Source organism: Zea mays, chromosome 1 (assembly GCF_902167145.1).
Source record: "Zea mays cultivar B73 chromosome 1, Zm-B73-REFERENCE-NAM-5.0, whole genome shotgun sequence".
NCBI lineage: Eukaryota > Viridiplantae > Streptophyta > Magnoliopsida > Poales > Poaceae > Zea > Zea mays.
Genome location: NC_050096.1, coordinates 27,706,298 through 27,715,032, shown reverse-complemented (window position 1 = coordinate 27,715,032; position 8,735 = coordinate 27,706,298). Strand labels below are relative to the sequence as shown.

General features: G+C 40.1%; 1 long non-coding RNA gene across 1 annotated transcript; it reads left to right on the top strand.

Annotated features, from left to right (window-relative positions):
- The first annotated feature begins 7,138 nt into the window (after positions 1 to 7,138).
- Positions 7,139 to 7,919, top strand: LOC103632887 (uncharacterized). The gene is made up of 3 exons (XR_556206.2): positions 7,139 to 7,157; positions 7,571 to 7,652; positions 7,802 to 7,919. It is a non-coding gene; the product is annotated as an uncharacterized lncRNA (long non-coding RNA).
- The last annotated feature ends 816 nt before the right edge of the window (positions 7,920 to 8,735 follow it).

Below are 8,735 nucleotides of genomic sequence, written 5' to 3'. Positions count from 1 at the left end.
TTTAATCTGGATGAGTGAGCTAACTGAAGCGACGTCCTTAGTCTGTGGTCACATTTTCTGCCAGAAGTGCATCATGACTGCCATTCGGGCCCAGAAGAAGTGCCCTACCTACAAGAGGAGGCTTACTCCAACCCAACAACACTGGGTGTAGCTCCCATTGACTGAGTAGCCCGGTGCAGTTATTTTGCTACAGGTTCTACATCGCCTGACCTATGGGTATGATTATCATGGCGCCTGTCTAGGCAATAGTTAGGCAACCAAGTAGTAGTCAATACCTCGATACTCAAAACTCAAATACAGAGCATCTTCCAGCATTAAAACAAGGCATTTGTTGCTCTATGTTACATATTTATATCGTTAATATAATTTTAGTGTTACGGTGAAAATATTTATATCGTTAATATAATTTTCCACCCTATGTAGCTCTGGTGTTTACAACCTAACATGATCATTGCATGCCATAATTACTGAAATCAATGAAAATATTGGTACTACTGGTGTAGTCAACCAGGAGTGCAAGGCTATTGTTTCTCAATGCGGACAACAGATCCTAGATCTTTTGCTAGCTGAGGTTTGTATATTCCAAACTTTGGATTTGCTTCTCTGGTTGTTGGTTTGGTCAGTTGCTTTTGAAGGTATAACTCAACTTCCTATTAGGTTATTTGCAGATACAACCAGCAAAGATTGGTTTCCTTTTATGCCTAGCTTAGAGATGAATAAAGTATCCTAGAATAATGCTAACTTTCCAAGATAAATAGTTCTATTTGATTTCTACCTATGTGATAAATTTACAGTAGATACACATCACCGATTTGTAAGCCTATCATGTAGACCTATCAAGCTTACCCAAGTGTCATTCAAATACTTTTATTATTAAATGTAGTCGGCACTGGCTTAGATTTCTGTTTTACTACGTTTTTTTGTAGTGTTGCAAAGTTCAACGTGTTTTGTCTGGTAGAGTCAGAAATCTGAATTGTTGCCACTATATTCTTTCCATGTTTACATTATGCTGATTTGCTTTCTGCTAATTACTTTCAATGTTTTGGAGCAGTACTCGAGCAAGAGGCAGCCCTTCTGATCTTATGAGATCAAGATGTTTTCTGGTCCTAAACCCATGAAGGTATTCCTTAGTTTGCTTGCAGACAGATGCTTATTTTTTTACAACTTCACGCATCCCTTGTTTTGAGTATATGACATAATTGGAGACTCTGTCCATTTATCTATGTGATGTTTCCATTAATATGTCTTCTCATAGGTATTATTTTCACTGGTATAGTGACTGCAGTTTGTAGTTAATGGTACATTTGGCACTTTTCGTAAACAAATGCCATCGTCTAACCACTTATAACTGCCATTTTCAGGATAATGCATTTGCTTATACCATAACTTCTAAACATTTCTTAAAGTGGGCCATTGTCATCCGGGCGGCATGAATTAGTGATCCTTCCAAAGAAACAGACATTCTGAATGGATGGCTCCATAACAAAAGAAAAGCAGTGTGAGTTTCTTGTTGCTCTTGTGGAACTCATATTACTGTTGGTGTCTTTGACTGCATTCGTCTCCTGAGTGCTTTCGAAGTCCTCTTTTTCGTTCTGCACATTATGATCCTTTAGAAGGCCCTGTCCCAATTGCTTCAGCCCTTATTCTTCGTAGCGGTTTCTGTCGTCTGGCCCAGTTCTGGAATTATGTGGACAACAGCTAATTGTCAGCAGTCTCATGTAACCCTTGAGTTCTAACACTCCTATTTCCCTGCTAATCCATTTCTACATTTGCATTTGAATCAACTGCTCGTGATTTCAAAGATATGAGACTATGCAAAACAAATGTCATATTAATAATCTAGAAACAACTTCGAGATGAGTTTTATCTATTGATGAGGAACCTGTTAAGAAATGTTTGATTCGCATGTAGCTGCAAGGAATGCTAACTTTTTTTTGGTTCATCTTGCCTGTTTCATAAATGTGCATACCTTCCTTGCTGTCAGGGAGCTTTACAACAACAACATAAGTGGGACAATACCTCCTAAACTAGGGAACCTGACTAACCTGGTCAGTTGTATATTCCCCTCTTTTTTATTAGTGAATAAAGATATCCAAAAAACTTGAAATGCACTACCTCTATTTTATTATTTGGTTTTTATGATGAAAACTTTTTTTTTACTTTTCTGGTTTTATTGTGACTGTAGTATAAGACAGCATGGGCTCTCTCAAATATTGTCTCTGCGGATGACGCTATTGTCAGTTGTAAATATTGGCGGCATATTAGGAAACAAATTATCCCTATTTGAGTTGCGCACACATATCATGTTATTAGTGTGAATTTGTGAGATATTGAGGTTGATGATATATATGTTGTTCATTTTCATGTGATCGTTATGCACTAACAGTTATCGAATAATTTATACGCGTCGCAACGCACGGGCACATACCTAGTATAGTATAAGACTTAGAAGACAAGATAATACACATATATGATAGTCTATGATACACAATATTTAAACTACTAAATATCTATACTACTTATTAAGAAGGTAAGAGTAGTCTGCCGTTCTGCCGTTCTGCCTTTAATCGATCTGCACCGTCCGTGGCACGGTAGCCGTCCGCGCCAGCCGCTCGTGATCCATCCGCCTGCGCTCTCCGCTCCCGTGTCCTCCCACGATAGCGCCGAGCAACCTCGCCCTCGCTAGAACTGACGCCGCCGCCCTCTCCCCCTCCCTCTCTCTCCGTCCCTCTCGTCTCGCTTCTTCCTCGCTGCCTCGCCGTCCCCAACCCTTCACCGGATCGCGCCGGACACGGTCGTTGGGCTGCCACCATGATCTCGACACCTCTGTGCCCCCGCCTCCTCACGCTAGCCCCCACTGCCCGTCCCTCCGGAAATATCGCCCGCTCCCCACCCATCCCGCCGCCGCGCCCGCCACCCCCTAGCGGCGACACGCCTCCGTTCGAAGAGGTTTTGATCAGGCCGGCTAGCGAAGGATCCGTGCGGTGGCGGACTGCGTGCGGATTTGGGGTATTGCTTGCCGCGGAGACATGGAGAGCTGCTACACCAGGGCTTCTATGTTGCCATCGTCAACAACCTCGACAACGTCTCTGAGGTATTGCCTCGTCCGCGTTGATGAGCTCGTCGGCCACCATTAGTGGAGGCCCAAACCCTAGCCGCCCCCTGCTCCAGTCTCGCCTGGGCCCAGTCGTGCTCGTGTTGGTGTGGGCTCTCTCCTCCTCCAGCGCGGCCACAGCAGTGGGGCACGGCTTGGCCCCGACAGCCGTAGAAGACAACAACGTGATGTGAATGATTTCTGAATTTTGACAGAGGTATATCACTGCATTAGAACGTGTTATGTTATTTAGTGCCTAGACACTGCCATGCTTGCCTTTTATTTTTGGGGTGGGGGAGGGGTGATATGATCCTAGAGTTCTAACTGAATTTTGACTCACTCAAATTATTCTTCCAATTGGCATATCCCACATGTTTTAAGTGTGCCTGAACTTGGAAAGGTTTCTGAAGAAACTGTGGCATATCCCACAACGTCAGAAATTGTCTTGATGAATTCAGAGTTAACAACAAAATGTAAACGCAGCGATGTGGCAGACCAGTATTCTGATTGATATGTGTTTGTGTAGGTTGCTGTGGTAGACCAGCATCACAGAGAATGTTTGTAAATGCATGTGAATAATTTCACTTCACCTGGACCACTTGTTCGTTACATTGAGGAGCCAAGGTGGCTTCCAAAGTTTTGCAAGAGAGTTTGAAAATGATTTCTGACGTTGTGCCCTTAGCTAAAGGATATAATGGATAAGAGTGTGCCAAAGTTGTTTGATAACAAAGCTGTAAGTGTTATTCCTATAGGCTCTTTTATTTTTTCATTAACTGTTGTAACATGGGAAGATATTCTTCAAGATGAACACAACAAAGGTTTCTCTGTCTCTGGGATGTTCTGCACTTTTGCATTGTCAGCATGTTTTAAGTCACTGGCTTGCAGAACCAGGTTTATGAAAGTAATCACAATAGAGAGTTCCTATAAAGGTTGTTTGGGTACGTAGTTTTGCAGGAATACATGTTGTTTTATTTTGCATTCCACTTTAATAGGTCATGCTTTGAGTTTTACCATTTTTTTAGGTATTTTAGTGTCCTCTTTGCTCTGCTGCTATTATGAACATATACATATTAGCCAAGAAAGAGGGGCCAAATTTGGTTCGTCATTCAGTTCAGTTTTTGGCTTGGATTTCACTTTTTATTTTCTTCATTACTGCTAATATGTCCACGACTATATGCTCCCTCCTAGAGCATGATTGGTACCTTTAATTACATAAGTTGATTGCCATGTGCGTCAGCTGATACTTGCTAATACCCTCAAAGGAACTGAATTTACTGCAACTTCACGCAGCAGGTTAATCTCACTGCTCTAGGAGGGAAAAATCTCTGCGAGCACATGTTAATCAAACTACTCTCTGCTACAAACAAAATGAACATGGGAAAAGGGGGAAGAGGAGGCAACATGGGGATGAGCCATGATTGTAGTATTTTGAAACCTCCTGGAATTGTTCCATGCTCCCAACTTACATCTTGTATAGTAGTAGAGCACACAACATCTGTATGTAACGCCGTTTGATAAATACAAGATTATCCTGGCCTTGCTTGTGTAGGAAAAAATATGCTGCCAGGAAACAGGGTGCCTTTTTAGGCAATAAGAGGGGTTTCCCTTTACTGATTAATATATAATACAAGTGATCAAGAGACAAAAAACAAAATAAAGAAAATCAAAATAATTACACTATGCTCTGTAACTATACCTCTGTGGGACGTAGCTCTACCTTGATTGAAGAATATTTTGTTGTATTTCTGGACAAATACACCAGCTGACCAGCACATAAAAATTATGATTTCCATAAGCAGGCATTTTTTGAAACCTTCCAGGACCTGAAATGGATTGTGTTGTGGGCTTGTGGCTGAATTTGCAAGTGATGGTAGATGCCTTGATTTTGAGTGTAGTGTTGGGAAATGGGGGTTAATTAATAATGACCAATAAAAACAAACATATTTGTCTCAATGGAAGTTAACATCTGTTATCTTTTGTGCAGCTGAAGCGGGTCACAGGGTTTGTCCAGTCCACTAAATTCAGAATAGGTACGCCAGGGCCATTTTTTATTTCTTTGTGTAACTTCGGTTTGGTACCACAATAGAATAGCTTTGCTTATTAATTATGGTGGACCAATCAACAGAATAGATAAGTTGAGTATCAGCCATATACCATTCATATTTTGGTGATTGCTTGCAGGTGCTCCTTACAATGCCAACCACACCAACAGATCGGATGAAGGAAATTGCACAAGCTCCACAAGAATTTCTTTATATTGTGAGTGTAGAGAAGATCAACAGTATCTTTGGTTTATCTCATGGATTTCTTCTAGAACATTTGTAATCGCTCGAACTTGATTTTCCAAAGAACATGAGTGTGATTGTTATATGCCCCAACGGAATGCGTCCTTCTGTCACATGCTTCATGGACAGGGCAAAAAAGTCAATGGTGCTAGCATCAACTCTAGCTTTGATGTGCACCAGGCATGCTTAAAGCTTTGTTGTGCTTATCAATGTTTCTGTTTTCATTTTTCTTTCTCTGGTCTTTTGAAAAACATATTCCAGATGTGTTTGGTGACAGATGTGCTTTATTCTTTTACTAATGTTTTTTCATTGTGTAGGATGCTGACGGGAGGGCTACTGATGTTGCTTAACATGGTTAGTTCACCTGGTTCCCCCTTCGCCAGAGCTACTACTTTGGAATAGGAGTACAATAGTGATATCTTTGGAGAGCGAGGTGAGCATACTGGCCTGTATGAAATTAACCATTTAATGTTTGTTGTGTGCCTTATTTTATTTTAGCAAATTTTTCTAGGGATTTGCCCCTGACGCTTTTTGCGGTAGTTGGTATTATTGCTTCCGTGGATCAATGTTTTTTGAAACTAGAATCAAAATTATCAATTTGGGTCAATGTGAACAGAATAGCGTGCGTAGTACTATTTGTTCTCATGGTTGCCGATTTTTTATGGAGATGAGCTCATAGCCTAGATCATTGATATCCATTAGGGGAATAAGTGCTTATTTGGATTTGTAAATATTACATTTCCCCCGCGGATCAATGTTTTTTGAAACTAGAATCAGAATTATCAATTTGGGTCAATGTGAACAGAATAGTGTGTGTAGTACTATTTGTCCATATTGTCGTCCTCGCCGACGACACGGGATGAAGTCCCCACAGAGCGACTGGAGTCGAGGGTCGAGGAGTGGGAGGGAGGGTACTAAGCCCTAAAGGAGAAGTACCAGACCGGTCTGAACCTGCAGGAGAAGGTAAAGCTAGAGAAAATGTATCACATTTGGTGCCAGGTTCAATTTGGTTTCTGCAAAGTTTATCACTCCTACATTTTCGCAATTAATTTCTACAAAGTATATCACTCCATTCCACTCCTATGAAATTACTATGACTTAATTTCAATCGAGGTCATTCTTCTTGCTCCTTCGCTTTGCTTAGCAGTAAAGACAATAACTTCCTTTACCTTGCTCAATAGTTTGCCTTTTAATTTGAACAAAAATCTAATCACCTGACATTGCATGGGAGGTAAGCTCCTGTTTTTCACAAACTTTATCGGTGGACAGATCACAGTCCTGACAGACCCATTAGTCCGATAGAACAGTTAGCATTAGGTAAATATTTTGCCATTGGCAATTTTGATCTACTCCTATTTTAAAATGCCATCATAGGGGTGCTTGCATTTCTTGTTCATGATTTTATTACTCAAGTCAAAATGTCTGCTTTTTATATTACCTATTACATATGCATGGAAAAGCATGTAGAAGGTAACACCAATAAAGTTTGGATCATATGTTTCCATCTATAATGGTTGTCTTGGTATTCTCAATGAGTGGACTTGTGCAACTATGTAATTTGCAGTCTCCATAAGGATGCTAATGATAGGTCCTCAACACAAGCCTTATTGGTAAGCTGAAAAACAGCTTCACACCTTCATTTCATTTCAATAATCGTCTACAAGACTAAACCACTTATCTTATCCTTCCCTTCCTGTTGTCTTTGATGCAGGACCATCCATTCTTGAGCGTGTATGATGACCTACATGTAGGACGGGATCTCCCCTCGCCACCTTCAAGTAATGACAGTGTGCTTGTTCTTTTAATCTTTTCTTTTTATGTATCCATCGTTGTGCACATAAGTGATACATTTTATTTTACGTTTCAGGCAACTCTAATATTTATCCTCCTTATTAAGCAAAGAGTGTGGTGACACATTTCCCTTTTTGGGCAAGGGTTGGGTTGTGTACTGAGCTGTAATGATTCGCAATTCACCTGATATCATGATTTAGATGGTTTTCTGAAATGTGCATTGAGCCATTAGGAAACACAAGTGGGATGTAGTGATAACAAATCTTTTTAGTCACAAAGATTTTTTTTCTTGGAACCATTAATAGTTGGCTAACAGCTACAATGATACAAGCGTTTGTTTTAATATGTTGTGAATTGCAATGGTTACAATTGCCTTTGTTTTTTGTTTTGCAAAAAACAGACTACTTATCTGGTCTCAAGGTTCTTCATGGCCTTGACTCTCAAAGATCAGAGTATTCTTGTCAATGGGGATATCAATGAAGGTAAAGTTTCCACCCCTATATTTTCTCAACCTACCCATTTTCTCTAAAATACAATAAAAAGCTTTTGAATTATTGAGTTTGGAAACATGCAATTCACAAAAAATGGAATTTCTCCTAAATTTGAAGAATTTTGTAATCTTCTCTTGTAGGCTTGCTTCGCCTTGTCACAAGCTCCATCGTTTAAGGAAAGAATATGCATACACATTTGAAAGCACAAGCTTATCTTATCAGTGTTCTGAGGTTACCAGGATCTTGCAAGGTAGGGCACCATAGTAATTGCAGCCATAATGAAGACAGGCTGAGCTTAGATCAGAGCCCAGCAAGAAGGTATGGATCTTTACTTGTTGCTATTCTTGTCCATTTGGTTCAGGGGGTGGTTTATGAATATTCAATCTGTTTTATTTTACACCATTCACAAATTCGGGCAGTATCGCATGGTTAAAAATTCAGAAATACAAAGTACTGGATATAATGGTGTATTGGATACATGAGTAGTTTGAGAAGATTCCTGGTTACATGGAATGAAAGGCTGACTTACACTTCAAGTTTCATCAAGTCATCACTATTAGTGATGTCGTCCTCATTGATGTCACTTGCTGTGTGCCTGTGCTCATGTTTCCAGAATTTAATTACTGATTACCATTGGTGGGCATTTTATATGTAATATGCTGCTCCTGTTTTCTGGAGGCAGGGGTGTTAAAGTAGTGTCATCAATTATACAGAGTCAAATTTCTTGCATGGAACCATGTGATCTGTTGTGTTTAAAGCTTGTTTATTAGTTTTCTATAAGCTGAACAAGTTCCTTCGCATTTGTTTTGGATTGCAGAATGAATACTTTTTCAAGTACAGGGACCCCCGAAATGCAGCAGAAACTTTCAGAGCCAATGGAGATATAAATGGACTTATATCACACTGTAATAGTCAGGTAAATCGCACAGCCTGTCTTCATTATGGCTGTAATTACTATATCAGCATTTAATCTGGTTTGGTTTCTGTTGATTAAGCTGGTTTGATATTCCATATGCCTTTTGCGAATTAAGTAACGGTACAAGTTCATACCGTTAATGTTTGCAAGTGCTTCTG